Source organism: Macaca mulatta, chromosome 20, assembly GCF_049350105.2.
Source record: "Macaca mulatta isolate MMU2019108-1 chromosome 20, T2T-MMU8v2.0, whole genome shotgun sequence".
Lineage (NCBI taxonomy): Eukaryota > Metazoa > Chordata > Mammalia > Primates > Cercopithecidae > Macaca > Macaca mulatta.
This window is the reverse complement of record NC_133425.1, coordinates 23,934,357-23,956,375: the sequence shown is the minus strand read 5'-3', so window position 1 is coordinate 23,956,375 and position 22,019 is coordinate 23,934,357. Positions and strand designations below refer to the sequence as shown.

General features: G+C 44.4%; 1 non-coding gene across 1 annotated transcript; it reads left to right on the top strand.

Annotated features, from left to right (window-relative positions):
* The first annotated feature begins 9,923 nt into the window (after positions 1 to 9,923).
* On the top strand, positions 9,924 to 9,985 carry LOC114674492 (U7 small nuclear RNA). The gene has a single exon (XR_003725648.1). It is a non-coding gene; the product is annotated as a U7 small nuclear RNA (small nuclear RNA).
* Positions 9,986 to 22,019: the final 12,034 nt, after the last annotated feature.

Genomic DNA, 22,019 nt, shown 5'->3' with positions numbered 1-22,019 from the left:
GTGCTACCGAGCATCTGTTCCCAACTTGCAAGTCACCGTTCAGTGACAACATATTGGTGTAGCTTAAAATCAGCCACAGTTGAGTATTTACACCATGGTAATCAGTCAACACTTTCAGTCTCAATCAAAGCAAGGACTGTTTTAATGTTTCTCTCTTTTTTATTCAATGTCTAGACTTTAGAAAGAGATAGAGAAAACTTTAACAATGCAGAAGAAATGTCAACGTGTGTTGCGTCTGTAGTGGTTACATTGTGAATGGCACAAAGCATTGTCACATCATGATTGAATTGTAACCGCATTAGCTATCGATACAAAAGTTCAGCAAAATTCAACAAAAGCATTCTGTAAGAATTCACTGGCTATGTGTAATTTAAGATGAAGAGCATTTTTATGCTTCATAATTTTTTTTAAGTGTGTGATGCACATTCTTCTCTTTTCTTTCTTTTCTTTTTTTTTGAGATAGGGTCTTGCTCTGTTGCCCAGGCTGGCATGCAGTGGCACCATCACGGCTCACTGAAGACTCCAACTCCTGGCTCAACGGATCCTTCCACCTCAGCCTCTCAAGTAGCTGGGACTACAGGCATGCATCACGACACCTGGCCAATTTTAAATTTTTGGTAGAGATGGGGTCCCCCTATGTTTCCCAGGCTTATCTCAAACTCCTGGCCTCAAGTAATCTTCCTGTTTCAGCCTCCCACAGTTCTGTGATTACAGGCATGAGCCACTGTGCCTGCCTTGCTACACATTCTTGACATCAGCACAGTTTGTAATAAACATACATATGTAACTGCATGCATGCTTTTTTTCCCCTCGGAGACACTTGTTAAACATTTTCTAGCACCACTGACTCTGGCTGCCCAAACAGGCTTTGGCCAGAGGAGTGCTGCTGAGTAGTGCCACCTCAACTTCCTGTCACGCTGAGATTCCCACTTTGCGAAGGTCCTCTCCTGTGGCAGGAACTATGCTTCTTCCACCTGGGACTTTGCCCTGAAGTGCAGTTATTAATAGTTTGTTATAGAGAAACATCCTCCCAGGAGCTGGCCACCCACATTCCTGCCTCCCGTGCACACTCATTTCTCTGTGCCAAATCACCCAATGTGAGATGCGTCTTGGTGCAGGAAAGAAACCAGTAATGATGGCTGGCATCCTGCACCCCTGAGTCCTCAGCCTCCTGCTCTCTGTTGGATGCCAAGAGAATTGCATCAGAGGGATGTTCGCTCCAAGTAAAGCATTCTCTAAGAAATGTTTCATTACGTGGGGCCTCCAATGATCTCCTTTAGAACCATCCAGTCAACATGTACATTAGTGGACCTTACCCAGGAAGAGTCTGTAATTTTAACTGCCCCATTCATTCACTCATTGAGTGCCTGCTGTTTGTCAGGCACTGTTCTAGGTTCTGGATGTGCCAGGGAACAAAACAGACAATGATCCCTGATATGGCTTGGATCTGTGTACCTGTCCAAATCTCGTGTCAAATTATAATCCCCAGTGTTGGAAGTGGGGCCTGGTGGAAACTGATGGATCATTATTACCACCCCGCTTTGGCATTGTTGTGGCAAATAGTGAGTGGTTAAGTTATCATGAGATCTGGTTGTTTAAAAGTGTGTAGCACCTCCCTCCTCTCTCCTCTTTCTCCTGCTCCAGTCATACGAGACATGCCTGCTTCCCCTTTGCCTTCTGCCATGATTGAAAGTTTCCTGCCGGGCGTGGAGGCTCACGCCTGTAATCCCAGCACTTTGGGAGGCCAAGGCAGGCAGGTCACGAGGTCAGGAGATCGAGACCATCCTGGCTAACACGGAGAAACCCCGTCTCTACTAAAAATACAAAAAATTAGCCAGGCGTGCTGGTGGGCGCCTGTAGTCCCAGCTACTCGGGAGGCTGAGGCAGGAGAATGGCGTGAACCCAGGAGGCAGGGCTTGCAGTGAGCCGAGATTGCGCCACTGCACTCCAGTCTGGGTGAAAGAGCGAGACTCTGTCTCAAAACAAAAAAAATAAAAGGAAGTTTCCTGAGGCTTCCCCAGAAGCCGCTATGCTTCCTGTACAGGCTGCAGAACTGCGAGCCACTGAAATCTCTTTCCTAAATTACCCACTCTCAGGTAGTTCTTCACAGCAGTGTGAGAATGGTCTAATACAATCTCTGTTTGCATGGAGATTATAGTTAATGACGGCCAGGCGCAATGGCTCATGCTTGTGATCCTAGCACTTTGGGAGGCCGAGGTGGGAAGATCATCTGAGGTCAGGAGTTTGAGACCAGCCTGGCCAACATGGTGAAACTCCGTCTCTACTAAAAATAGCCATGCCTGGGCCGGGCGTGGTGGTTCACGCCTGTAATCCCAGCACTTTGGGAGGCCAAGGTGGGCAGATCATGAGGTCAGGAGATGGAGACCATCTGGCTAACATGGTGAAACCCTGTCTCTCCAAAAAAAAAAAAAAAAAAAAATTAGCTGGGTGTGGTGGTGGGTGCCTGTAGTCCCAGCTACTTGGGAGGCTGAGGCAGGAGAATGGCGTGAACCCGAGAGGTGGAGCTTGTAGTGAGCCAAGATGGTGCCACTGCACTCCAGCCTGGGCGACAGAGTAAGACTCCATCTCAAAAAAAATCCCAGCTACTCAGGAGGCTGAGGCACAAGAATCGCTTAAACCTGGGAGGCTGAGGTTGCAGGGAGCCAAGATTATAGCCAATGAGGAAACGCCTAATAGACAAAATATTTAAGCAAAACATAGAGTATATTAACTAATAATAAGCACTAGGCAGAAAAATAAAGCTGGAAATGGGGAAAAGAGGTATGAAGATGACATTTGAGCATTTATGTAAAGACCTGAAGGAAGTCTTTAGAGAGAGTGACTTAGAGTCAGCCGTGCTGAACACTGTGGGGAAAAGTGCTCCTGGCAGAGGGAACAGCAAACACAGCAGCCCTGATCTGGGAAGGGAAGGAAGCCAGTATGGCTGAAGAATCCTCAGAAGATTCTTTTGCACACAAAAATCGAGAACCCAGGCCAGGTAATCCCTGTAATCCCATCAGTTTGGGAGGCCAAGACTGGGCAGATCATGAGGTCAGGAGTTCGAGACCAGCCTGGCCAAGAGACCAGCCTGGCCAATATGGTGAAATCCTGTCTCTACTAAAAATACAAAAATTAGCTGGGCGTGGTGGTGGGCACGTGTAATCTCAGCTACTAGGGAGGACGAGGCGGGAGAATTGCCTGAACCCGGGAGGGGGAGGTTGCAGTGAGCTGAAGATCGCACCATTGCACTCTAGCCTGGGCCACAGAGCAAGGTTCTGACTCAAAAAAAAAAAAAAAAAAAAAAAAAAAAAAATTGAGACCTCCAGGTGAGCAAATGCCACTAACTTTTTCATGTAAAATCTGTTATCCTCTGCACACTGATGCTTCCAGGCCCTTCTGGATCCTGGAACCAGGTTCATCCATGTCTTTCAGTAAGTGTTTATTGAGCTCTTATGAAGTGTCTATGATATTGAGACGGGATTGTTCCCTTGACCTTGACCCCGACCCCCTTTGTGGGCAGGAACTGGAGGGGCTCACTTCACTCAGCCTGTAGTCCATGGATGGCCAAGTGTTAACAGCTCAGTGAAGAGTCAGGGTGACAGCCTCCTGCACCTGTTCTGCTTGGCACCCAAGTTGTTCAGTGTCCGGGAAGAATCAGGTCACATGAACTATTTGAAGGGTAGTGTACGCAGAGGATTTATTGGGCAATTAAAATGGCTCTCAGTAGAAAGGGGATGGTGTGAGAAGAAAATCGTTCCCTGGAACTGCACTGGCTGAAGTTAGCTGAGTCTATCCGTAGCCTCCAACACTCAGCCACATGTATCCCCGACATTCAGCAGCTTGCATCCCTGACCACTTGCATTGGTTGCCTTCTGTTGCTGTGCCAACTGAAGCCTTTTTATGGGCACAGGATAGGGGCATGGCAGGCCAAAAAGGCAATCATTTGAGCAAAAAAAACGGAGTGAGCTGTTTTCACTTAGGGCCAAGGTTCCAGGCTCAAGGGTGGGGTTTAGCCAGGAGCCGTTCTGTGTCAATGTGATGAGGCTGAAAGTTTTTGACTTGCGACCATGTTCCTACTTCTTTGCCTGTCAGTCTAAGATCCTCTGACTCCTACTGGGTTTCATTCTTCGGTTCTTTGAATGTTGAGTTATGAGTCCACCACCACCTCCAAAACTTACTTCAGCTACCCTTATTCTCTGCTTATGGCCACAGGATAGCTTAATGTTTCATGGTGCGTAGGTCTGTACAAACCTACCCATAAAAGCTGAGGAAGATGAAAGGCCAAAGAAAGAGGAGACAAATCTAGTTTCTGAGAAATAAACATTTAATAGGGACTTTTTACGAACAGGAGCCATGTCTTGGAAGGCTGTGAGATGAGTTGGTGGATCCCGTACCATTACACCCAGACCCAGCGCTTATATACCATTGGGAATTTGCTGAAAGGCAGAATTTATGGCAAGCATGTGTTTATCATAACATCAGGGTTGTTTTGACCTAAGGGCAGGGTTTACTGTAAGTACATGCTAACAGTGGATAAAGTAGAGATCTTAGGGGCTGATATGGTTTGGATATGTGTCCCCTCCAAATCTCATGTTGAAATGTGACCTCCAATGTTGGAGATGGTCCTGGTGGGAGGTGTTGAGATTATGGAGTTGGAATACTCATAAGTGGTTTGGTGTTAGCCTTGGTAATGAGTGAGTTTTTGCTCTATTAGTTCGTGTAAGAGCTGTTTGTTTAAAGAAGGCTCTTTAAAAAGGCTCTCCTCTCTCTCTTAATTCCTCTCTCACCACATTACAAGCCTGCTTCCCCTTTACTTTCCACCATAATTGTAAGCTTCTTGAGACCCTCGCCAGAAGCAGATGCTAATACCGTGCTTCCTATACAGCCTGCAGAAATGTGAGCCAAAATAAATCTCTTTTCTTTATAAATTACCCAGCCTTAGGTATTCCTTTATAGCAATGCAAAGCAGACTAATACAGGGGCATTCCCAGAAGTGGGGCTAATCACAAGTCAACGTGGCAGATTAACATCCAAGGTGGAGTTACTTTAGACTGCATACTTTAGTTCCAAAACAGGGGTCCAGCTCCTGGAACCTCTGTCCCAGTGGGAGGCCCAAATCCCACCTTGGCCTGCCAGGGCCTTATGGAGATTGAGTTTAACCTTAGATATGTTGAGTTTGAGACCTCTTGGGAGGTCTCCTAACACATAGAAGGATGTATACAGCAGGTCATTAAGTTGATAGGGAGAGCGGGATGGAAAGACTGATTGAAATCACCATTAGCATTTGTTGAAATGCTTTCTGTTGGCTGGGCTGGTGATTCTCAACCCTGGCTGCATATTAATACTGCCTGGATAACTTTTAAAAATACCAATTTAAGGGCCCCACTGCAGACCAATTGATGCAAATCTCCAGGGGTGAGGCCCAGGCATTAATGTGTTTTAAAATCTCCCCACGATTCTAATAAGGAGGTCGGGTGGAGAGCCACTGTGATCAGCAGTGGTTTATATTGGCGATTCTCAACCTTGGTTGCAATCTTGGGTTGCCAATTGGGTTTCCAATCCTGTTGGAATCACCCAGGGAACTTTAAGAAGTATTGCCACCTAGTTCCCATCCACAGAGATCTGGACATATTTGTTCTGGGTGGAGCTGGGTCCAGGGATGGATGTAACCAAGGCAGAGAACCTCCAAGCTAGGTGCTGAACATCTAGGAGTAGATGACAAAGATGTACTAGAAATCATCCTCACTACTCAAGAATCTCACTACATCATGGAAGCCACCTTAAAAAAGTTAACTTGGCCATCTTCTCTCTTGTGCCTTGTCCTGGCTCTGAAAGCTCAAACTCTTGTGGCCTATTTTGATGACATCCTCTGTCCTGCTGACTCTTCTACCAAACTCATCCCAATACTGCTGTTTGACCTGTTTGCCCTTCCTGTCCATCAGTCTTTCCCAAGTGACTTCCTTCCTAACTGAATTCCACAGCCAATCGCTCCCATGACACCCTCACTAGTCTCCCAAATCTTTTGTCTCCTTGGCTTTCTGTCCCTCTAACCCACACTCCCCTTATTATCCTCCTTGTTATCCTTATTCAGTTACCCAATCCTATGGATCCCCCCACCTTCTAAATATTGCTTGGATGTGTCCGTTTCTCTCCATCCCCACCACCATTTTTCTATTTCAGGACACCACCATGAACTTAGATGCCTACTGCAGTCTCCCAAATGGCTTATCTCAGTCTGGCCATGCCCCTCTCTAGTCTGTTTGCTGCAACTAGAGTGACCCACTCAATATATAATTATTAAAATTTCACTTTTCGAAAGTGACATGCAACAATATTCACTCTTCTGGTTGTACAAGTCTATGAATTTTGACAAATGCATCTAGTCATGAAACCATGACCAAAATCAGGATACAGAGCCATTCATCAACCCCTCACCCCAACCAAATTCAATCACACCATCAGGTTTTCATCAGCTCCTATTCCTACTCATAATTCCTGGCAACCACTGATGTATTTTCTGTCCCTATTGGTTTGCCTTTTCCAGATTGTCCTATAAATGGAATCATATACAGTATGTAGACTCTCTGGCTTCTTGCACTTAGCATATTGAATTTGGTATTCATTCAAGTTATTTTGCGTATCAGTCATTTGGTCCTTCTTGCTGCTGATTAGTATTCCATTGTGTGGATAATCCACAGCTTATTTAGCTATTTTTGCCAGTTGAAGGACATTTGGGTCATTTCTAGTTTTTGGTTACTATAAACAGATCTACTACAAATATTTGTGTACAGGTTTTTGTGTGAACACACATTTTCATTCCCCTTTGGTAAATATATAGCAGTGGGATTGCTGGGTTATGTGATAAGTGTATCTTTAACTTTATAAAGAACTGCCAAATTGTTTTGCAAAATGGCGCTTCTATTTTGCATCTCTACCAGCAGCGTATGAGAGTTCCAGTTGCTCCACATCCTTGCCAAAACTCACTATCGTCTGTGTTTATAATTCTAGGTATTCCAATGGGTGTACAGTAGTATCCCATTTGCATAAATTACACATTTGGTCATGCTCCTTCCCTGCATTCAACTGTCTGCAATTCCTTGTTGCTTTTAGGGTTGAGCCCTAATTGTTTAGCATGACTTGGAAGAGCCACTTGCTGGGTGAACTACCGCTTGTCTTTCAAGCCCAGGTGTTACCATCCTGTGCCCCTTTTGCATTCCATGCAATGGTCATGTTAAAGTACTTTCAGCTCCCGAGTCCCCTCTGCTTCCCTCAATTTCACATTTCTCTGTATGCTGTTACCTCTGCCTAGAACATTCTCTTCTCTTCTTTCCTCTGGTCAATTCCTATTCATTCTCCCACACACCTTAGAGGTCAGTTACTCCAGATCTCCCTGGTCACCTCTTCCCACTCCCAGTCTCAGCCCTAACTCCCATGGAATACTCTTTGCCCTCCTACGCAGTTTCTCCACCAATAACCTGATGCACACTCTTCTGACTGTTTCCTACTGTGGTAGATTTCAAAATCAGCTATGATGCTTTGTAGTTCTTCCTATCAAGAGATGGAGGTTTCTCTCTGCTCTCTTGAATGATTATGCCCATTTTATAGACAAAGAAACTGAGCCCAAGGTCACGCTGCTTGCTGATATTGATGTGTTCAAACCCGGGAGTTCTGGCTCTAGATCCTAAGCTCTTCCTACCAGGCTGCTGAAATCTGGCTTCCATGGATATGCCCATTTGTACCCTTGCTTGCCCTGGCCTCCCTTCTGACTGGAAACGTCGCCTCCCTTCATTAGGGGCACCCCTGCTCCCATTCCAATAACACTGTTTTAATGGGGATTGCCAACCACAACATGCCCTGTTTCTTTGGCTACAGGGCATATGACCTGAGCTAAGAAAATCAGAGCTTTCCTGGGGACTTTCTGGATTAGAACTATGGGAGGAGATGTGAGCTTGGCCACCGTTTGTTGCCATGCTTGCAGTTTCATGGAGAAAGCAGGTCTGAGAAAAAGAAAAGTATCACCCAGCAGGGAGTGGCATGTGTTGAGGAGAAGCAGGAGGGATGGAGGTGTCTTTTACTACGTAGGAGCACCTGGGTTCCTGGTTTTATTGTCCCTAAAAGCAGCTGCATCCTGGCTTCCCAAAGTTTAGTTACCTTGGTCAGTAAATTCCCCACTTTGCCTCTGTTAGCTGAAACTAGGCCACCTGCAACACTTGAAAGAACTTTCATAATACACAAGCCTTGGGGGAATTAATCGAGGGGTAATGATGAAAGCATTAGGTAAAGCCAGCCCCTTTGAACAGCTCAGGGGTTGAGCTGGAGAATGGGTCTGTTGATTCAGGTGAAGGTGGGGCCTGGGACCCTGGCTCTCCATATAAAGTGAAGACTGTCAACCAAAAATTCAACGTCGATTGCAAAGGCATTTAGGACTTAGGGGAGAAATGAAAATGCATGCTTCTGTAGCAGAGGGAAAAAAAAGTGTCTAACAGGTTGTGAATAATTCAGATTTAATTACTAGGAAAAATGCCTTCCTTTTCTTTTTTCTTTTTATTCTTTACCCGGCCTGACGCTTAGGCAGCAGGTTTAGTAGATATTTTTGTTCCAGAAATTCTACTTGAGAAATAGTGAGCCAAGTCTTCAGTTTTCTCCTGGTTGGGTGTGAAGACCAGGGTGCTTTGGATGTGGGCAGGAAGGAGAAGCAGGTATTCCTCAGCTCTTTCTGCTAAAGACTGCCAGGTATGGTACCCATCGTGGGAGGGTCCTTCTCTAATGCCTAGAGCCTCTGAGCTTGTGACCTATAAACTGGCAGGCACAGGCGTGAAATGCTCCCAACCATGCAGATGGGTGCCATTATAATTTTGTGGTATTATATCTCAGACGGACTCATCACCGCTTAGCAATCCTATTACACACCCACTGCCATCGATTTCAAACCTCATTACTCATTTCAAGCCCTTTAGTACTCAGTTTAGTACCCCACTCTCTCTCCTCTCCAGGAGATGATTTTTTTTTAAAATAACAGCTTTATTGAGATATAATTCATATACCATAAACCTACCCCCTTTAACGTGTACCATTAAATGATTAGATGATTTTTACTACATTGGCAAAGCTGTACAACCATCACCATGATCTAATTTTAGAACATTTTTATCACTCCCCAAAGAAGCTCCATACTAGTTAGCAATTACTCCTCATTTCCCCCTCTCCACAACTCCTGGCAAGCATGAATCTACTTTTTCTACTTACTGTCTCGAAATAGGATTTGCCTATCCTGGACATTTCCTATAAATAGAATCATACAATATGTGGTCTTTGGGTGTGGCTTCTCTCACTTAGCATGATATTTTCAAGGCTCATTCATGTTGTAGCAGAAACCGGTACTTTATTTCTTTTTATGGCAGAATAATATTCCATTGTATGGCTATGTCTTTGATTTTTCCATTCATCAACTGATGGACAATCGGGTTGTTTCCAATTCTGGGCTATTATGAATAATGCTGCTATGCACATTTTGTACAAGTTTTGGTGTGGGCATACTTTCCAGTCCTGTTGGGTATATCTATAAGAGTGCAACTCCTAGGTCATGTAGTAACTCAAAATGATAACTGAGTTACCATTAAATTGCTAGGTCATATGGTAACTTTTTGAGAAACACCATTTTATGCTCCTTCTGGCAATGTATAGGGTTTCCAATTTCTTCACATTTTTGCTAATACTTGTAATTGTCTGTCTTTCATATTTTTGCCATTCTCATGAGTGTGAAGTGGTATCTCATTGTCGTTTTGATTTGCATTTCCCTAATGACTAATGGTGTTGAATATCTTTTCATATGCTTATAAGCCATTTATATGTCTTTGGAGAAATTCTTTTCAAATCTCTTGCTCATTTTAAAATTAGGTTGTCATTTTATTACTGAGTTGCAGTAGTGTTACAGCTCTTTTAGAATTTGTCTAGCAGGTTTTCTGATTTTTACCCGGAACCCCTCCCCAGCAAAGAAAATGGAAAAAAAAATTGCATTAGTTCTTTATACAGTCTAGATACAAGGCCCTTATCAGATATTTGATTTTCAAATATTTTCTCCCATTCTATGAGTTGTCTTTTCACTCTCTTGATGGTGTTATTTGAAGCATATATATTTTTTTGTTTTGATAATGTCCCATTTATCTATGTATTTTTTCTTTTCATTTGTGCTTTTGGCGTCATACCTAAGAAACCGCTGCTTAACTCAAGGTCATAAAGATTTACTCCTGAATTTCCTTTTAGCAGTTTTATAGTTTTAGCTCTTACATTTAGATATGATTCATTTTGAGGTTATTTTTATTTATGATGTGAGGTAGGGATCTGACTTTATTCTTTTGCATAGGGATATCCAGTTGTCCCAGCACCATTTGTTGAAAGACTATTTTTTCCTAATTGAATTGTCTTGGCATTCTTGTTGAAAATCAATTCACTGTAATTATCTGACCTCTCAATACTATTCCATTGATCTATGTGTTTATCCTTATGCCAATACCATGCTATCTTCACACTGTTACTCTGTGTTTGAAACTCTAGGTTAGAAATGGGGAATGATGCATTATTCAGCTCTGTTCTTTTTTGATATTGTTTTGGCTATTCTAGATTTATTGGATTTCTATATGAATTTCAGAGCCAGCTTATCAATTCTGCAAAAAATGCTGTGGGGATTTTGATAGGGATTGTGCTGAATCTATAGACCAATTTAAGGAATACTGTCATCTTAACAATATTAAGCTTCCTGATCTATGAATACAGGATACCTTTCCATTTATTTAAGTCTTCTTTAAGTCTTTCAACAATGTTTTGCAGTAGTCAGTGAACAAGTCTTGCACTTCTCTTATTGATTTTATTCCTAAATACTTGATTATTTTTTATCTTATTGTAAGTGTAATTGTTTTCTTAATTTCATTTTTGGATTGATCATTGCTACTGTATAAAATATTTTTGTATATTGCTCTTATATTCTGCAAGCTTGCTGAATTTATTAGTTCTACTAGTTTTTTTGTGTGTGTATTCCTTAGAATTTTCTATATACCACTGGGTATGGTGGCTCATGCCTGTAATCCCAGCAGTTTGGGAGGCTGAGGTGGGTGGACAATTTGAGGTCAGGAGTTCGAGACCAGCCTGACCAACATGGTGAAATCTCATCTCTACTAATCACAAAAAAAATTAGCCAGGTGTGGTGGCGCATCCCTGTAATCCCAGCTACTTGGGAGGGTGAGGCAGGAGAATCACTTGAACCCAGGAGATGGAGGTTGCAGTGAGCCGAGATTGCACCACTGCACTCCAGCCTGGACAACAGAATAAAACTCCATCTCAAAAAAAAAAAAAAAGAATTTTCTATATATGAGATTATGTCATCTGAAAATAAAGATCATTTTACTTCTTCCTTTCCAATCTGAATGCCTTTTATTTATTTATTTTTTTCTTGCCTAATTTTCCTAGCAGAGGAACTTTTGAATGTTTTAATATAGTGGTCATAAGATATAGCATGGGCTTTGGAATCAGTCAAAGCTGGTCATAAATTCTGGCTCCACCGCTTCACTCACTTTGAACTTTGATATTCACCTGTAAAAATGAAAAACACAACTCGTAGAATTTTTAAAAACATTTAAAAAATCAATGTATAATTTACACAGAATAAAATGTACAGACCTTAAATGTTCAGTCTGATGAGTTTTGACTATTGTATACATCTGTGTAATAACCATTCCAAAATAAGATATGAAGCATCTCCATCATCCCATGCCCCTTTCTGTTCAATCTAATTCTTCTATCACCATAGATTCAATTAGCCTAGGCTAAGCCTAGACTGTGTAAGTGCTGTCACACAATATGTTCCCTTTTGTGCCCAACTTCTTTTGTCAAACAATGTTTTTGAGGTTCATTCATCCTGTTTTGGGTGTCAGTGGTTTATTACTTTGTATTGCTGAGTAAAACAGGTTGAGCATCCCTAATCCAAAAATCCAAAATCTGAAATAGTCTAAGATACAAAACTGTTTGAGTGCTAACATGATGATCAAAGAAATTACTCACTGAAACATTTTGGATTGGGGGTTTTTGAATTAGGAATGCTGAGCCAGTAAGTACAATTTGAGTCTGAAAAAATCCAAAATCCAAAACGCTTCTGGCCTGAAGCATTTTGGATAAGGAATATTGAACTTGTATTCCATTGTGTGAAACTACTACTATCTGTTTATCCATCTTCCTCTTGATGGACACTTGGATTGTTTCCAGTTTGGGACTATTGTGAATAAGGTTGCTATGAACATTTGTGCAGAGGTCTTTTTGCAGATGTATATTTTCATTGGATGTAAATAAAATACCTAGGCATGAAATTGCTGAGCCATATAGTAGATATGCACCTGGTGTGTATATCAGGGCCCTGGCTTGAATATTTGTTCCACCAAAGCTCATGTTGACATTGGATCCTCAGTGTGGCAGCGTTGGGAGGTAGGGGGTCCAATGGGAGGTGTTTGGATCATGAGAGCGGATCCTTTACGAAGAGATTAATGCCCTCCCTTGGGAGCGAGTGAGTTCTCACTCTGTTAGCTCCCATGAGAGCTTGTTTTGTTTTTGTTTCTGTTTTTGTTTAGTTTTGGTTTGTTTTAGACAAGTTCTGGCTCTGTCGCCCAGGTTGGAGTGCAGTGGCACAATCTTGGCTCACTGCAGCCTCGACCTCCTGGCCTCAGGTGTTTATTGTTTTTTTGTAGAATAGGGTCTCACTAAGTTGCCCAAGAAGGCCTCAAACTCCTGGGCTCAAGTGATCCTGCCATCTTGGCCTTCCAAAGTGCTGAGATTACAGGCGTGAGCCCTGCACCCGGCCAAGCACAGTTGTTAAAAATAGCCTGGCGCCTCCCCTCTCTCTCTTGCTTCCTTTCTCACCATGTGATCAGCATACACTGCTCCCCTTCACCTTCCACTAGGAGTGGAAACAGCCTGAAGACCTCATCAGATGCAGATGCCCAATCATGAACCTTTTCCCAGACATCAGAACTGTGTGCCAAATAGACCTTAAAAAAAAAAATAAATTACCCGGCCTCAAGTATTCCCATCTAGCAGCACAAAATGAACTAACACAATCAGTAAGGATTAAATTTGTTTTAAATTACAACAAACTATTTCAGATCCAAAACCATTTTCAAGGCATGTGATCTATGTGACTTGCACTCTTCCCAGCTGTCCTCCCTCCCCCAGAATCTGTTTCCTCATTCACCTGCACCTTCCTACACTTTGCACTCCCACCAGCATCCCCTCCGCATCTCTGTTCAAGTCTCTGCCTCCCAAGCAACCCAGCGACTTGCCACACAGTCTTCCCTTTAATGGGCCTTAATAAAAACCCTTAACCAAGCCTGTCATCACTGTCAGTAGGAGGTGAGTAAGCAATTAGCATTCCTTACTTAATGGACCAGTATTTCTCTTAGGACGTCAGTACCAATTAAGAGATGGAAATAAAATTTTAATCTTGTTTCCTCACGAACATAGTGCCTGTGTGGTTGAATACTCTCTTTCCAGGGCACCACACAGGTGAATTTGAAAACACCTTTATCTAGAGGGGCACTGCACAGTGACATAGAGGCAATCCTAAGTCAGGCTTTAGAAATTGTTTTCTATTTGTTTAAAAAAAAAAAAAAAAAAAAAAAAAAGGCTAGGTGCGGTGGCTCCCAGCACTTTGGGAGGCCAAAATGGGTGGATCACTTGAGGCCAGGAGTTCGAGGCCAGGAGTTCAAGACCAGCCTGGCCAACATGGTAAAACCCGTCTCTATCAAAGATATAAAAATTAGCCAGGTGAGGCGGCATATGCCTATAAACCCAGCTACTCAAGAGGCTGAGGCAGGAGAATTGCTTGAACCTGGGAGGTGGAGGTTGCAGTGAGCCAAGATCATGCCATTGCACTCTAGCCTGGGTGACACAGTGAGACCCTGTCTCAAAAAAAAAAAAAAAAAAAAGAGAGAGAGACAGAGTCTCACTATGTTGCCTGGGCTGGTTTTGAACTCCTGGCCTCAAGCAGCTCTCCTGCCTTGGCCCCCCAGAACATTGGGATTACAGGCATGAGCTAGTGGCCCTGGCAAGGCTTTAGAAATGTAAATGCGTCTTGTGCTCTAAGAAGGGATAAATTGACCTATCTAGCCTACGAAGTTGTGGAGTATGTTTCTATAGAAAGTGATTGATAAAAAGAAATATAGAGGATGCATTTCTGGCAATTGAGAAAGCATCATGTATGAAGAGATGCCCAGAAATGGAGACAATGTATTTCTGTTTGGATAACAGAAAGCTCTTATTTATTCGGCAGATATGTACTGAGCACTTACTATGTGCTGGTCACTCTTCTATGTGCCAGGGTTACAGGAGGAAATAAAACAGACCTCAATGTCTTCTCTCACCGAGCTTACATTCTGGATTGAGGGTAGGTGGGGACCAAGAAGCCAAGTGAGTTTGGTTGATAGTTGAAGAAGTTTGGAGATGAGCAATGAAGATGATTAGAATTCTTCAAAGTAGAATTACACAAGCAGATGATGGACCTCGGATCTCAGATCTCGTCTGGGAAAGGGAGTGAAGAAATTCCTTCACCTCATTCTCATAGAGCTTGGTTGGAGGGGCTGAGAGGCTCTCCCTAGCAGGAGCTGGGGAAGGATGAGGATGGGGAAAGGAATCACTAGCTGGTTTGTTGACTGGAAGCAGGTTCTTGAGGGAGGAATGCTGAAGGATTGGTATGAGGGAGTGGGGTAAGCTGGCAAGCTCACTTTTCTGGTGTGCTAGTGGCTAGACAGATCCAGGACTCTGGAGCTGAGGTTGACCCAGAATAACAGAATGGTTCCAGGCATGTGCTTTGAAATCAAACAGATCTGGGTTTGAGTTGGGGTGTGCCACCTGCTGTGCGTGTGACCTTGAGAAAGTCTTCAACTTTCTCTGCAAATGAAGACCTTTGTTTCTTCTTCTTTAAAATGGGAGCAATGCTATGGCTTATTGTATGGATTGAACATGTTAATATAATTATTACGTATCTGGGATTATTGTTATTCTTATGGATTGTTTGCAAAATGTCTTCCTCCTATGTTGCCTCTCCATGGGCGGATTCACAGTCATGTCTGGAAAATGACTGGGAGGAAACTCACTTCTTCCTCCCGAGACTGTCATGGCCACTGTCCCAGGGGTGCGTCGCCCAGATGTGTAGGGTTGCTAAGGGTCCACTGCAGCTGGGCAGGGGCTCCTGGCTGTCTCTCCGTGTCCTTGCACTCAGAGGCCTCTTTTCACTTTGTTTTTTAAATATTTCCCGAAGCTCTAATTGCTACACTTCCTCCAATGTTTTTAATACAGGCAATCAGTGACTACTGCAATTAGGAGGGCCTAATTACCATCGGCATTCTTTCTCTTCTCCCAGAAACCACCATCGGAACAGTCACAAATAAACCTTAATGAAGACCAAAGATCTTTCTCCAGTCTAAAGCCGTTTGTAATCATGATCGCTTATTGTCGAAGACAGCAGGCAGAGGAGTCCTTTGAAGGACTGCTGCATATTCAGCAGTAGCAGGGAAAGATGCTCTGCGGCCGGGAGTCTGTGGCACAGGCGAGCAACAAAGGGAGCTTGCATTCAACCTATTGTTGTTATTATACTTTAATGTATTTGTCTGATAAAGTCTCGAGTTATTCTATTAAAAAAGTTACCGGTTGGGTGCGGCGGCTTACGCCTGTAATCTCAGCACTTTGGGAGGCTGAGTCAGGTTGATCACCTGAGGTCAGGAGTTCGAGACCACCCTGGCCAACATGGCAAAACCCTGTCTCTACTAAAAATACCAAAATTAGCCAGGCCTGCTGGTGGGCACCTGTAATCTGAGCTACTCAGGAGGCTGAGGCAGGATAATCCCTTGAACCCGGGAGGCGGAGTTTGCAGTGAGCTGAGATCGTGCCATTGCACTCCAGCCTGGGCAACAAGAGCAAGATTCCATCTCAAAAAAAAAAAAAAAAAAAAAAAAAAAAGATTATTGGAAATGTAGCGCATGAATGGTAACGTGCACTAATCTCAAGTGTAAAATGTGATGAATTTTTAAATATGTACAGACCTCATGTAACCATTAGAGAGATGGAGATGTAGAACAATTCCAGCATTAGCAAAGGCTCCCATTCCCTTCTATGGTGTATCTGTCAAGGTTGAATAAGAAAACAGAATGACAATGAGTGTTAGGGAATCAGGGATGATAAGAATTTGACCTTACACAACTGTGGGAGGAACTGTGGAAATAAAAGTCCAAAGAAAGGGAGTCAGGGTATCCAAGAAAAGGAGCTTGCCAGCTGTCCTGCAACACTGATATGCAGATGAATGAGTCAGAGCTTGCAGGGCAGCCCAGAAGCTGGTCACATTCAGTGGCAGGAGTAAGACCCCAAAGGGGCTGAGGGAGAAGCCCACGGAGGGCTCTTGGGTCTTCATAGCTGCTGCCTCTGTGAAGTCACGTTAAGACAGAGCAGGGACCCCTCTTAAGGGACTTCCAGGCCACCCAAGGATGGAAATAAAGGAAAAGTCTTGAGTCCCTTCCAGGAAAATTCCAGGCGCCTAGCTAGCCTCAAAAAGTAAGTGAGCATGATGGGTTGATAGGTGCAGCAAAACATCATAGCACATGTTTACCTATGTAACAAACCTGCACATGTATCCTGGAACCTAAAATAAAGTAAAATTAAATTAAAAAATAGTAAATGAGGCTGGGCACAGTGGTTTATGCCTGTAATCCCAGCACTTTGGAAGGTCAAGGCGGGTGGATCACCTGAGGTCAGGAGTTCAAGGCCAACCTGGCCAACATGGTGAAACCCCGTCTCTACTACAAATATAAAAATTAGCCGGGTGTGGTGGCACGCACCTGTAGTCCCAGCTACTCAGGAGGCTGAGGCAGGAGAATCGCTTGAACCCAGGAGGCGGAGGTTGTAGTGAGCCGAGATCACGCCGCTGCACCCCAGCCTGAGCAACTGAGCAAGACACTGTCTCAAAAGAAAAAAAAAAAGAAAGAAAAGAAAAGAAAGAAAAAATTAGTAAATGAGCAGGCTGATACACAAGGAGATAGTAACCAAGTAGTCTCCCAAGCAAGCGGGAGTCATAAGGTGCTTTGGTTCCCTACAGAACCTAAAAGATAACTTTTGTGTGTGTGTGTGTGACGGAGCCTTACTTTGTCTCCCAGGCTGGAGTGCAGTGGCGTGATCTTGGCTCACTGCAACCTCCGCCTCCGGGTTCAAGAAGTTCTCTTGCCTCAGCCTCCCGAGAAGCTGGAATTACAGGCACCCACCACCACTCCTGGCTAGTTTTTGTATTTAGTAGAGAGGAGGTTTCACAATGTTGGTCAGGCTGGTCTCGAACTCCTGACCTTGTGATCCGTCCGCCTCGGCCTCCCAAAGTGCTGGGATTACAGGCGTGAGCCACCGCACCCGGTAAAGATAACATCTTAACAAAAGTTCTCGAGTTGCTTTTCAGAAACGCCCACCAGATAGAAAATGCCACCACTATCACATAGACATTGGGGGGTAAAGTGAGGACTGAACTCTGACCGCCATTCTTTGTCCTAAATTTTTTCCTGGGGTTGTGGAGCAAGTCACACACATGCACCAGACTTTCATGTATTGGTTTATGATTTTGCCTGCAACTGCTGCTTTTCTGAAATGGACCCTTGCCTTTTTTTTTTTTTTTTAGATGGAGTCTCGCTCTGTCTGTCGCCCAGGCTGGAGTGCAGTGGCGCCATCTCGGCTCACTGCAAGCTCCGCCTCCCGGGTTCACGCCATTCTCCTGCCTCAGCCTCCCGAGTAGCTGGGACTACAGGCACCCACCACCACACCTGGCTATTTTTTTTCTATTTCTTTAGTAGAGACAGGGTTTCACCGTGTTAGCCAGGATGGTCTCGATCTCCTGAGCTCGTGATCCACCTGCCTCAGCCTCCCAAAATGCTGGGATTACAGGTGTGAGCCACCGTGCCCGGTCTACCCTTGCCTTTAAAAACCCTTGCTTGTAAGCCATGCGGTGGGGGGGGGTTCAGGTCTCAAGTGTTAGCTACCCATTGTCCTTGCTTGGTGCCATGCAATTAATGCCCTTATCTCCCACTGCAAATCTTGGCATCAGCATCTGGCTTTACTGCACTGGAGCAAGCAAACCCCAGTTTTGTTCAGTCACATCTGGTGATGGATGGGGGTCACTGCTGGTGAGCTGGTCCTGGGTTCTGGAAGAAGAGCTGGACACAGTGTAGGGAGAGCAAAGACAAGCTGGAACCCACCAGCACCTCTGGATTGTCCTCACCACCTTGAAGAGTGGCTTGGTGCTGCTTCCCTCCTGCCTCCCACATCTCACACGCCTTCACTTTCCGCAGCTCCTACCTGGAGCCTGATAGGGAAGGGGATTCTGAGAAGCATGACTCCCAGTGGAACCCAACTGACTGTAGAATAATGCGGTGCCTATGCAACACTGTTTGTGTTCACTAAATGTGGCTAACAGGGTCATGTCCTCAAGCTGTGAGATTGTAGGGCCCTCGAGAGACAGGCTTTATATTTCAACACATGACACAAGTACAGTACCTTTCCCAGAGCTGGCAAGGGGAGGAGGTGGCCACCGCTCCTCATTCCTGTCTCCATGTCCCTTTAAGAGAAAGTAATACTAACAGAATTGGGTCAGACTCTAGAACAAGGGGCCACATTTACCAGTGGCCAAGGTCACCGTGCATTGACATGATATTTGTGGCCATCTTTGGATGCAGAGGTAAGAGCAGTGGTTCTCAACCTTGGCTCCACAATGGAGTCATCGGGGGGAGCTTTACACGATACTCATGGCTTGCCCCTCTCCCCCAGGAGATTCTGATACAATTGATCTGGAGTAACAGTCTGGCACTGAGATTTTTAAAAATCTCCTCAAATGATTTTTTCCCCTTTCCTTTCTTTTCTTTTCCTTCCTTCCTTCCTTCCTTCCTTCCTTCCTTCCTTCCTTCCTTCCTTCCTTCCTTCCTTCCTTCCTTCCTTCCTTCCTTCCTTTCCGTCTTTCTCTCTTTCTCTCTCTCTCTTTCTTTCTTTCTTTCTTTCTTTCTTTCTTTCTTTCTTTCTTTCTTTCTTTCTTTCTTTCTTTCTTTCTTTTCTTTCTTTCTTTCTTTCTTCCTTCCTTCTTTCCTTCCTTCCTTCCTTCCTTCCTTCCTTCCTTCCTTCCTTCCTTCCTTCCTTCCTTCCTCTCTCTCTCTCTCTCTCTCTCTCTCTTTCTTTCTTTCTTTCTTTTTCACGTGGTCTTGCTCTGTCCCCCAGGCTGCAGTGCAATAGCACAATACAGCTCACTGCTGCCTCAAACTCCTGCACTCAAGTCATCTTCCCACCTTAGTCTCCTGAGAAACTGGGTCTACAGGTGCACACCACCATGCCTGGCTAATTTATGTATCTTTTTTCTTTTTATATGTAGAGATGGGGTCTCCCTATGTTGCCTACACTGGTCTCAAACTCCAAGGCTCAAGCAATCCTCCCACCTCAGCCTCCCAAAGTGCTGAGATTACCCAGCCTAGGACTGAGGAGAATGGGTAGCCACCATGTCCAGCCTACCCCAGGTGATTCTAATGGGCAGCCAAATTTGGGGACAACTGGAGGGTGAAGACCTGCAGCTTGGTAGGCTCCTTCTCCTCTTCTTTCCCATGCAGTTAAAAGGTTAAATGGAACTGAAGCTAGCTGGCCTTCTTGGAGTAGGACTGAGTGTTACAAAACAGAATGGGTGTCTACTCACTGGTGAAGCAAAGCCAAACCCTGATATTGGGATTGCAATAAGAGAAAGTGTGGCCCTTTATTACAGGGTACCAAGGAGAATCGGGCAGCTAATGCTTCAGACCTGAACTCCCTGATGGCTTACAAGAAAGGGATTTTTTTTTTTTTTTAAGATGGAGTCTTGCTCTGTCACCAGGCTGGAGTGCAGTGGCTCTCTGCAACCTCTCTGCAATCTCGGCTCACTGCAACCTCTGCCTCCCGGGTTCAAGCAATTCTCCTGCCTCAGCCTCCCAAGTAGCTGGGACCTACAGACACGCGCCACCACGCCCAGCTAATTTTTGTATTTTTAGTAGAGATAGGGTTTCACCATGTTGACCAGGATGGTCTAGATCTTCTGACCTCGTGATCCACTCACCTCACCCTCCCAAAGTGCTGGGATTACAGGTGTGAGCCACTGTGCCGAGCACAAGTAAGGGATTTTAAAGGCAGGGGGGCAGAGGTTACAGACAAAGTCATAAATCAGTATGTGGAGGCTGTACTTTGGCTTGACCAAAAAAGGTGCGACACCTTGGTAGCGGCCCACAGGTCACAGGTGGGTTCAAATATTTTCTGATTTGTGATTGGTTAAGGAGATGAAGTTTTGTCTAAAAATTTGGGATCAGCTGAAAAGACTGTTAGCTCTGGCTTGTGAACATGACCCCTTCCAGGTCCTCAGGAATAAATTTAGAATGAAAAATGGGGCTAGGTGCGATGGCCCATGCCTGTAATCCCAGCACTCTGGGAGGCCGGGATGGGTGGATCACTTGAGGTCAGGAGTTTGAGACCAGTCTGGCCAGCATGGTGAAACCTGTCTCTACTAAAGTTACAAAAAATTAGCCCAGCGTGGTGGCACTTGCTTGTAATCCCAGCTACTTGGGAGGTGGAGGCAGGAGAATCGCTTGACCCTAGGAGGTGGAGGTTGCAGTGAGCTAAGACTGTGTCACTGCACTCCATCCTGGGCAACAGAGGGAGACTCCATCTCAAAAAAAAAAAAAAAAAAAAAAAGGCAGCCAGAGTTCTGTCCTCAGATCCCCCTTTTCTGAGGGCTACCTGCCAGTGGATCCATTTGGTGGGGGTCCAGATTTCCAAAAAATAAGTCAGGCACATTTGTTAAGATTTTGTCTTTAGTTTTTATGGAGAACCAAACATTCTCATGACTCTAACATCCTTGGCTTTTGTTTTAAGCACCATTACCATCTTGCTTATCAAATTGCTCATTTACTTCTCAGTCCTAGCTAGGTGCCTGGAATTTCCCTGGAAATGTAACTGCCCAGTGAGTTCACCTTGCTTGCTGCCTAGACAGAGCCAATTTCTCAAGACAGGGGAGTTGCAATAGAGAAGGAGTAATTCATGGAGAGCCGGCTGTGCGGGAGATTGGAGTCTCATTATTACTCAAATCAGTCTCCCCAAGCATCTGGGGATCACAGGTTTTAAAGACTACTTGGTGGGTTGGGGGGAAGCCAGTGAGCCAGGACTGCTGATTGGTTAAGTAGGAGATGAAATCATAGGGAATTGAAGCTGTACTCTTGCCTGACGTCAGTTCCTGGGTGGGGATCGCAAGATCAGATGAACCAGTTAGTGGATCTGGGTGATGATTCATCAAGTGCAAGATCTGCAAAATATCTCAAGCACTGATCTTAGGAGCAGTTTAGGGAGGGTCAGAATCCTGTAGCCTCAGCTGCATGACTCCTAAACCATCATTTTTAATTTTGTGGCTAATTTGTTAGTCTTACAAAAGCAGTCTAGTCCCCAGGCAATGAGGTCGGTTTTGGGAAAAGGCTGTTATCGTCTTTGCTTTGCACTATAAACTAAGTTCCTCCCAATGTTAGTTCAGCCTAGGCCCAGGGCAGCTTGGAGGTTAGAAGCGAGATAGAGTTGGTTAGGTTAGATCTCTTTCATGGTCTCAGTTACAATTTTGCAATGGTGGTTTCAGAAGGAACTCAAAGTTTTCCTTTATTTCCTTGCTTTCGTGGTTGAGGGTTGCCCAGAAGACACCAAGAGGAGTCCCCGCTTTGTCTCATGATCACTTTTTCTTTCCTCAACACTCTTTACTTTTGTCTCAATGACTCACTGATGATAAGATGTGGACCAACGGGGAACAAGAGGTTCCCATTAGGCCTGAAGGCTCCAGTCCAGTTGACCAGAGATTCCTGCATGTACTGACACTCGCTCCTCTTCTCCATACAACTATGAGGGGTGATCCATGGGGTCAGAGAGAGGCTATCTCAAAATCCTCTGGGATTCTTTAAAAAAAAAAGTGTTTT